Source organism: Elephas maximus, chromosome 2 (genome assembly GCF_024166365.1).
Source record: "Elephas maximus indicus isolate mEleMax1 chromosome 2, mEleMax1 primary haplotype, whole genome shotgun sequence".
NCBI lineage: Eukaryota > Metazoa > Chordata > Mammalia > Proboscidea > Elephantidae > Elephas > Elephas maximus.
In genome coordinates this window covers 167,199,140-167,209,375 of record NC_064820.1, presented here as the reverse complement: position 1 = coordinate 167,209,375, position 10,236 = coordinate 167,199,140, and the positions used below count along the sequence as shown (strand labels likewise).

General features: G+C 47.6%; 1 protein-coding gene across 1 annotated transcript in view; it reads left to right on the top strand.

The window, feature by feature from the left end:
• The first annotated feature begins 1,340 nt into the window (after window positions 1-1,340).
• Window positions 1,341-10,236, top strand: part of FAT2 (FAT atypical cadherin 2) — a 103,994-nt gene continuing 95,098 nt past the window's right edge. Inside the window, exon 1 of the mRNA XM_049874148.1 lies at window positions 1,341-1,462. The gene's annotated coding sequence lies outside the window, so the exon portion shown is untranslated. The remainder of the gene's footprint in view (window positions 1,463-10,236) is intronic.

Sequence of the window (10,236 nt, the reverse complement as noted above, 5' to 3'; positions counted from 1 at the left end):
GTTTTTGACTCACTTGGTCTGGGTTGGGGTCTGAGAATTTGCATTTCTAACAAGTTCCCGGGTGATGCTAATGCCGCTGGTCTGGGGACCACACTTCCAGAACCACTGGTCTAACCCACCCCCTTTATTATTCTAAGGACAAACTGAGGGCTAGGAAGAGTCAGGGACTTGTCCCTAGCAACTCACGCAGGACAGTCACAGAAGCACCATTATCCTACACTTGGGTCTAGGGACTGCATCTTTCACCCTGAAGCCATAGCCTGGCACCCAGGCTCAATGTTTCTCCCAGCTACATTCCAGGCTGGGATGCAGCATCTCCAAGGGTCACTGACTCTCAAGACATTTCTCTTGAATTTCCCCTTGCCTTACCCCAATAACCTCCCCCGCTCTTGGCCCCCAGAGCACCCTATAAAAGCATCAAAGCTAACATGTCTTATCTTCCTGTGAATCGTTAGGCACGGTACTTCCCACTTTACACACATTATCTGTTTCTGAATCTGCACAACCTTATGAAGAAGGTATTCTTGTTACTCCCATTTTACAGATGATGAGCCAAAGTTAAAAAAAAAAAAAAAAACCATCACCATTGAGTTGAATTTTGGTTCATGGTGACCCTAAATTTACAGAGTTTAAGTCATTTACTGAGGCAGTCACAGCTAATAAGAATAAGAATTACTTTTGGAGGTGGACTTCCTCTGCTAAGTGCCTTTCATCATCCTTTGGCTGATTTAATCCTTTTAACAACCCGGTGAGGTAGGAGCAATTGTTATCCTAATATTTTCAAATAAGGAAACTGAGGCTCAGATTGAGTAACTCTTCCTAACGTTGTCGAATTACTAAGTGGCAGTGTCAGGATTTTGACTAGGACTTTACGGGTCCAAAGGTTTAACCACCGTGTTTTTTGTGATCTTACTTTTGGGGGGAAGGGTATGGCTGTCAGTTTCCAATCTGGATGAGGGGGGCAGGGTGTGGAGAGAACGCTTGCCTGAGAGCTAAAGTATCTGGGCTGTTTTCCAGTACTTCGTGGTCTCTGTGAGATCTCCGTGAGGCCTCAGGCAGTACTACCTGTCTAGGGCCTCAGTTTATCCCTCTGTAAAGCCGAGAAGGGAGGGGAAGGTGGGCTGGATTTCCCAGCTCCTTCCCAGCCATCGTTTTCCATAACTCCATTCCCCACTGTGAGTTCTGGGCCCCAGACCAGTTGGCTTCCTTCCTTGCTCTCCTCAGACACAGAGCTGGCAGCAGGGGATGATCCACCGCATTCTCCCCACCTCCTTTTCCCGCCTCCTCCTCCTGGGCTGGGACACACCTACTCCAACTTTCTCAGCAGCCTCTTTGAGCTGTGCTCCTTCCTGCTCCCGTGTCTCTCTACACCTTCCACCCGAGCGTGTCAGCCTGGCCTCTTTTAAAGGGGCTCGAGCCCAACAGCCTACCCTGGGGCACCCTCCCCTACCTGAGGGCACAGGTAAGAACTGCCCATGATGGGAAGCGGGGGGGAGGGGGCTACAAAGCTAGTCGTCTTGTGCCTTGTTCCTAAGCAGGCAGGCACTGGGGGCTCCATGAAGGTCAGTGAGGAAGAAGAAGATAGCAAGGGCAGGTATGAAGGGCAGGCACAAAAGGGGCGGGACAGGGACATCTAGAGCTTGATTACCTGGGCGCACTGAATGAAGATGGGGTATGGGTTGGGGGGATTGGGACCCTGGAATGGACAAAACCAGGGCTTTGATCTCCTGGAGGAGCGAGGTCATATTTGCATATGTGGAAAACTGGATTCTTGCCCCTTGAAGAGTCAAATCCCCTGACTTGACTTTCTGGGGGTGAACCTGCAGGGTGGATGTGGGGTGCGAGTTCCTTCACGGCTACAGGGTGAAGTGCCACGGCCAGGGGACTGAATGGTGCCAGCTTCTTCTGCATGTGCACAGGGCACAGGCGGTAGGAGGAAGGGCCAGAGTGTCAGATAGCCTGCATCCCAGCCAGGCTCTGCTGAGGCTCTGCTGAGGCTCTTCAGAGGTACCTGGATTAAAACCTCAGGTTTCCTGGCTATAAAATGGGATGCGTGTAGTCTCTAGGGCTATAAAGGCTGCGAATCTGAGAGGCACTGGAAGTGGGCACTGGAGTGGGGCAGGTGAGGGGTGGGAACAACTCAGCTCCCCTGTCTTGGGGGAAAGTATGAATCTGATGCATACCTTTGGAGGCAGGGAGCTGGAGTGGAACGCTGAGCTGAGCTGGGTCAGAGTTCTGGCCCCCATGGCCCTGGGCACTGAGGCGGGGGTGTTGTTTGCCCCAACGTGGGCAGCTGGAGGTCTTGCTGAGATTTGCCAAAGGCCCCAAAAGCCTACCTCTAACCCCAGCCACAACTCCAGAGCTCCTGGCTCCGGGAGAGGAGGGAGGTGCTTCAGTCTCACTGTACAGAAGGGGAGGCCAAGGCTGGCAGGGGCTAACAGAGACTCCATGTATAAACCAAAAACGAAACCCACAGGGCTTCCAAGGCTGTAATCTTTACAGAGGCAGGCTGCCACATCCTTCGCCTGCAGAGCAGCTGGTGGGTTCAAACTGCTGACCTTTCAATTACCAGCCGAGAGCTTTAATCACTGTTCCACCAGGGCTCTTGTCCTCCAAAAACCCGTTGCCATTGAGTTGATTCCAACTCATGGTGACCCCATGTGTTTCAGAGTAGAACTGAGCACCATAGAGTTTTCTTGACAGTAATCTTTATGGAAGTAGGTGGCCAGGCCTTTCTTCCGCAGTGTGGCTGGATGGATTCGAACTGCTAACCCTTAGGTTAGTAGCCAAGGGCAAGCCGTGTGCACCACCCAGGGATCTTAAAGACTGTTAATAGTCGTTACCATAGTTAATACTCACTGGATGCTTCCCATTTTAGGGACTGTGCTGAGCATTTTACATGTATGGTCTTTTGAAAAATTTGGGTTTTCAAAGCCAGGCAGTGTGGCAGAACTGCATTAGTCATGCCTCTGTAACTCACAGGCTGTGTGACCTTGGAAAGTCCCATGCCTCTCTGGGCCTATTTCTCTACACATAAAATAGAGGTGGCTGGATTATCGTTAGGAACTGTTCTTAATCGATTCACCCCCACAATCCCTGTAAGCAGAGCAGGAATAATTATCTCCATTTTGCAGATGAGGAAGCTGAGGGGCTCAGTGTCCCATGGGCAGCAAGAGGCAAGCTGGGTCTCCCCCATGGAGCACTTGGCCCACTTACTTCTTGCAGGCAGATGTTGACTCCATGCTCTTGGCTTGCATAATGGAGTGAAACAGTGAGGCCTGGGAGTCAGAGAAGTCCCTCCTCTGCCGCTCGCTCCCTAGGCCTCAGTTTCCTCACCTGTAAAATGGGGGAGAAACTATAATGAGCCAATGTCTTTTCTGAAGCTTTCTGCTATGATTCTGTGGTTCTTAGGGGTCTCCTTAAGGACTTGGGAAGCCAGACCTAGAGAGCACTGATGTTCTCCAGCCCCTGTGCCAGCTGTGCCTGTGCTTCCCACGGGGCGGGGGCGGGGGGAGGCCGCGGGCTCCTCTGCACCTCTGCTCTGTGAGTGCAACCGCTGCTCTCTGCTCCCTGCATACCCTTCCCTGGGTGCTGCTGAACTCACCTTGGCCTGTGAGTTCTCCTTCCAGCTGCCCCATGACAGATGACAGAGGGACTGGCCAGGAGGGGCCAGGATAAGCCCTTGAGAAAACCAGTGTGTGCTTGGGGAGCGTGGGGATTAGTACAGTACAGTTGGAAGGACTTTCCTATACCCCCAGATGGCCTCTGCCTTTTTAGTTCCCTTCAGTATGGGGTGGGCATAGACTCTGGAAGCCTTTCATGGCCCCTGGGTCCCCAGGACAAGCTGAGTCAAGTTCAGAGCCTCAATACTGGTATTTCTACCACTAATGATACTAATGCTTATAATGGAGGTTTATAGACTAATTTACAAAGAAAACTGTGGGTCCAAATCCTGTATATGCCCCTCATTGTGGGACCTGGGTCTTAACTTCTATAAACTCATTTCCTCATTTGAAAAATGGGGATAATAATAGTCCTTTCCATAGAGAACTGATGTGAGAATTAAATGAAGTATATAAGGTGATGCGTGTCATACACAGGGCCTTATTTATTATGTTCACAGTCATCAATTAATTGGCTCCTTTCAGCTCCCCCCGGGCTGGGTATCGTCTCACAGCACCTTGAAGTTTTCCTTTCTAAGACAAATCACAATTATAATTACTTGTGTAATATTTGTTTGATACTGCCTTTCCTATTAAGATACAATATTTGGGTCTTTCTTGCTCAGTGTTCTGGTCCCTGTGTCTATTGTTTTACCCAGCACATAACAGACACTCAATGCCTGTTTGTTAAGGCAGTGAATGAATGAATCTTTGCCTCTAATTTATAGATGAGAACAGCTGCCTGGAAAGACTAAGTGTTATCCCCAACCCAGTCATATATAAAGTCCAGAGCTGGAGGGGCCTTAGAAGTAACTGAATCAGACAGATGGCGATGTTGAGGCCCCACCAGAGAAGGCAAGTAATTTGACTGAGGTCACACAGCAAACGAGTGCAGAAGACAGGACCATTACCCAGACCTTTGACTTTCTTCTGCCTCTCTCTGCCTAGTCCAGTTCAGGGGACATTCCCGTTTCCTATGTGGGCGGTCCATCTTGGAGGCCAGTGAATCATGCTTACATCCTCTAGAGGCAACTTGGGGTTTGCAACAGGGTTGATCCCTAGGCGGTAAACTGCCTTCCAGGGGACACAAACCTCATCAATCAGACCCCCTCCCTCAACACCCACAAATACGTGCATATGAGTGCACATGTGCGTCCACAGACACACACACACACACACACACACACACACACACACACACACACCATTTCATCACTATCGCCAGCAAGTATCTAACTCTAACACTGGAAGAGTTCTCAGGAGACCCCTGAAGACTTCTTTCAGGAATTCTTGTTGACTCCATTATGCAAGCCAAGAGCATGGAGTCAACATTTTACAGATGCAACCGTACGTTTTGATTTATTTGCCTGGAGTCACATGGCCAGTGTGTGATAGTGTGTCCTGGGTCATTTGGGAGTATGGGATTTAAGGGATGAAAGGAGAACTCTGATTTACCGAGCCCTTCTATGAGCCTGTCACCGGGTTAGACCGTTCACATATTCCTTCTCTTCTTCTTGGCACAACTCCTGTGCAAGTCAGCAACCATTCTCCTCTACCCCTTCTTTTTGTTGTTGCTATTGTTGTCTTCAGGGTAGAAATGAATGGAGAAAGACTCAAAAACATTTAGCTACTTCCTGGAAGTCACACAGCTTCTGTTGTCTTAATAGATTCTTAATGAGCGCTGCGCTGGTTGGGTCCTAGAGACTCCCAGGTGGTGGGACAGGCCGGTAATGGATGGATTAATACCGTGAAGCAGGTGGTAAGACAGCGGCAAACTCAGGCTGCCAAGGGAACCTGAGGAGGGATATGAGCCCGGTTATGGATTCAGTGAAGGCTTCTTGGAGGAAGTAGCCCTGGACATCAATTTTGAAGGATGAATAAGAGTTAAATAAGGAAGGAAAAATGGAAAAGTCATTTCAGGGAGAGAAGTACAGTGGTTAAAAATGGAGCATAACAGCAGGCTGGATGCAGGGAACTATACATGGGCAGGGGCAATCGCAGATGTGGTCTGAGAAGTAGGCAGTGAGGCCCTGTGTGCCAGGCCAAGGAGCTTATTTTGTAAATATTTTATTTTGTCAGTATTGGAGGAGTTTAAGCCAAAGAATGCCTTGGCTAGGTTTATGTGGGGTGGAGGATGAATTTATGGAGAAGGGTCAGATTAGAAGGTTGAAATACTCATCATCTACCCCTTTGCCAGTAGGTCCCTGGGTGGTGCAAATGGTTTGCACGCAGTGATAACCAGTTCAAACCTACCTAGCAGCACCATGGAAGAAAGTCCTGGCAATCTGCTTCCATAAAGATTAAAGCCAAGAGAACCCTATGAAACTAAGTTCTACTCTGAAGTACATGGGGTCAGCATGAGTCGCAATTGGCTCAAGGGCAATTGTTTTGGTTTGGTTTTTGGCTCCCTCGTGATATATCATGGTGCCTGATATTTCACCATTATTTGTTGATAAATAAATAATGATCTTCTAAAATCCATCTCCTCCTGAAAGGGATGATGCCTGAAGCGGTTTCCTGTTGGGGGCCTGCAGAAGAGAGAAATTGCTCCCCTGTCCCCCTTCTTTTTCCATCCCTGAGACTGGTGAGGCCCATTTGAGGCCACCTGAGGTGGCAGGGAAAGGGCAGCTCTCCATCCCTGGCTGGGGGCGGGGCACCCAGTGGAGAATTCTCCAGTTCCTTTCAGCTCCAGTGCCCACAGCACTTGGCCTTGGTGCAAGCTGAGCAGGACTGTGCATGCCAGCTGTGGGGTAACGTCAGCGTGTGTGTGCATGCTGGCCTGCGTGTGCTCACGTGCCCCAGGTCAGAGCTGCTGCCTGCCCTGGCCCCATCCCCTCCCAATAAATACAAGGCTAAAAAAAAAAAGGTGCAAAATGTATCATTTTAGACATTTGGAAACAGCCTGGAGAGGAGGTAGAAGCTGGGTACTAGCGTGGCGCAGTGGTGCAGGTATGAACATTGGAGGCACGCTGCTTCAGTTCCAGTCCTGGCTTTGCCTCTTTCTATCTCTATGACCTGGACAAATCGTTTTACCTCTAGGAGCGGTTTATAACAGATGTCCTGAGTTGATTCATCCAAAGCGCTTAGCTAGTCATCAGCATGTATTAAGAGCTCACTTAATGTTGTTGTTAGTTGGACTAGTCAGCTCCTACTCATGGCAACCCCATGTACAAAAGAACAAAATATTGTCAGGTTCTGTGCCGTCTTTACGTTCATTGGTGTGCTCAAGTGCCTTGTTGTAGCCGCTGTACATTTTAAGTGCCTTCCAACCTAGGGGCTCATCTTCCAGCACTACACAGGAAATATTCTGCTGGAATCCATAGAGTGATTTCTTTTTTAAAAAAATAATTTATTTTTGTTGTTGTTGTTGAGAATGTACATAAACAAAACATACACCAATTCAACAATTTCTGCACGTACAATTCAGTGACATTGATTACACCCTTTGAGTTGTGGATCCATTCTCACCCTCCTTTTCTGAGTTGCTCTTCCCTCATTAAGAAACTCACTGCCCCGTAAGGTTCCTATCTAATCTTTCCTGATGCTGTTGTCAATTTGATCCCATATAGATAGATCTTAAACAAGTGCAATGCTCAAGGCAGACACTCTTTACTAGTTAAGCTACTGTTTGGTTTTAAGAAGACTTCAGGAAATAGGTTTGGTTTAAGGTTTAAAGAATATACCAGGGCAGTAGTTTCAGGGGTTCATTCAGGCTCCATCGCTCCAGAAAGTTTGTATTCCATGAGAATTTGAGATCTTCCCTCTTTTGATTAAGATTTTTCTGTAGACTCTTTGATCAAAATGTTCAGTAACGGTAATGGGACATTATCCAGTACTTCTGGTCTCATGGCAAAGGGAGCAGTTGTTCATGGAGGGAATTAGTGACACATCCCATTTCCTCCTCCTATTTGTGACTCTCCTTTTTCCTCTGTTGCTCCAGGCATCCATAGGGTTTTCACTGGCTAATAAAATAGATCACCAGGCCTTTCTTCCTAGTCTGTCTCAGTCTGGAAGCTCCAGTGAAACCTGTCCACCATGAGTGACCCTGTTGGTATTTGAAACACTGAAGGCAGAGCTTCCAGCATCATAGCAACATGCAAGCCATCACAGTATGACAAACTGACAAATGGGTAGTGACTCTTAATATTAGCTATTCTTACTACAGATTCGCGAGAGCACTGGTGGCACAGCGGTTATACATGAGGCAGCTGACCGAAAGAAAAGTTGGTGGTTTGAACCCACCAGCCATTCCCTGGGAGAAAAGACCTGGTGATCTGCTCCTGTAAAGAATATAGCCTAGGAAACTCTGTGGGGGGGTTCTGCTTTGTCATATAGGGTAGCTATAACTCAGAATTGACTCGACAGCACACGACAGCATTATAGGTTTTAGGACTCCCAAAGTCCCAAATTGACTCAGAGAATCATAGCATCTTAGAAAATTCAGATCCTAGAATCTCAAACTCTTGGGAGCATATAATTAGAAGAACTCTCCTGGGTCCTTAGCATAATCGTTTACTCTGTGTAAAGATTCCTCATATAACATCTCTGAGAAGCGGTCAGCCTGACCTTTTTGTTTTGTTTTCTTTTTGTAAACATTCAAAAAAAGAGCATAAATTGGAAGTTACAGCTTGATAATTTTTTACAAAGTGAATGCACAAGGTGGTTAACCAGCAACCAGGGCAAGAAGTAGACATCACCTGCCCTCCAGAAGCCCCCTTGATGCCCCCTGCCAGTCACTACCCCAGACTCCAAAACCAAACCAAACCCGTTGCTGCTGAGTCGATTCCAACTTGTAGTGATCCTATAGAACAGAGTAGAACTGCCCCATAGGGTTTCCAAAGAGCGCCTGGTGGATTTGAATTGCCAACCTTTTGGTTAGCAGCCCATCTCTTAACCACTATTATTTCTCAGTCCAGCCAGGCTATTCTCAAATGCCTCTGAGGATGGTGAAGTCGCTGCTTCTTCCAGAGTTATGTAACATGGTTCAGAGAACTCCAGTTATTAGAGAGGTCTAGTGAGTTAATATGGAAGTTGCTAAATTAAACTTTACCTTTAAATTGTTTTGTTTCGTCATATTTCAGTGGCATAGGCGTAGCCTAGTTTACAGTTGAGTTACCAAATGGCTAGGGTTGTTATTAAAAATACAGATTCCCCAGTCCCACCCTGAATCTACAAAATTAAAATCTGGGGTCTGGAAGTGGGGCCAAGGAATCTGTATTTTTATAAGCTCCAAGGGGGACTCCAGGTGAGGTCCAACTAGTTTGGGGAACTACTTGACAGTGGACCACAGCTTGGTGTCAAGTCAGATAGTTTGTCCTAATCCACATTCCATACTTGCAGGTCGTTGGCCTTGACAAGGTTTTTGGCCTTTCTGACCCTTATTTTTTTCATTTGCAAAATGGTAATATCACCCCCTTGGGTCATTGGAGGGTTCTAGGAGATCAATAGAAAAAGTGCTCAGTAAGTGCAGGGTGCTATAATCAGCACAAGAACCCACCTGTGGTGTAGCTGGCGTCCCTGGCTGGTACAGTTAACAAGCTCAGCTGCTACCGAAAAGTTGGGAGTTCAAGCCCACCCCGAGGTGCCTGGGAAGAAAGCTCTACGTTTGGAGAAATAGGCCACTGAAAACCCTGTGGGGCCCATGGGGTCGTTGTGAGTCGAAATCTACTCAACGGCAACTGGTTTTGGCAGTGTGGCCAAGGGAGTGTTAGATGTGGAGTCCAAAGCCTTGTGTTGAGTCTTGACTGGGCCACTAGCCACTAGTATGACCTTGACCAAGTCTTTTGACTGCCCTCTCCAGGCCACCACTTTCCCAACTCTAAGGGGAAACAGTCCTTGCTCCCGTCATAGGGCCTTTGAAGGGATCGAATATGAAAAATTTGCATAAAGTAAACCCGAACGAACTGGAACTCCGCTGGGCCTGGGAAGCAGTGGCAAGTGGGCCTCCATTGTCCTTGCGGTTCCTGGAGGGTGGGGCTGGAGGGGGGGAAGGGAACTGCTGAGACCTAGGTTTTCCACAGCCCTGGTGTGTCCTGGTATGCCCTGGCACAGCTCCCGTGCTTCTGGGTTTCTGAGAACTGTCTCCTTCCTGATTCTTGGGGCAGGAAGAGTGCAAGATCCCATCACCCTGGTTGTGAAATTCCTCGCAATTTGTGGATAGACAGGATGCTTTTATTATTTAAATTTATATCCTTTATTCATATCTGCTTTTAAGTCCTTTACTAGTATTTAAAAGGAGTCCCTGGGTGGCACAAACAGTTAAAGTGCTTGGATGCTAACCACAAGTTTGAAGATTCGCATCCACTTTGTGATCTACTTCTGAAAGATCGGCCATTGAAAACGCTATGGAGCTTACCTCTGCTTGGATACAGTTGGGGTTGCCATGAATCAGAATTGACTTGATGGCAACTGGTACTGGTAGTGTTTTGTTTTTTTTTTTTAAACTTGTAAATATATAATACGCATACAGAAAAGTGCACAAACCATAAGTATACAGCTCAATGAACTTCTCACAAACTAACCAGCACCCAGATCAAAAAGCAAACCATTACCACCGTTCTAGAAACCCACTTGT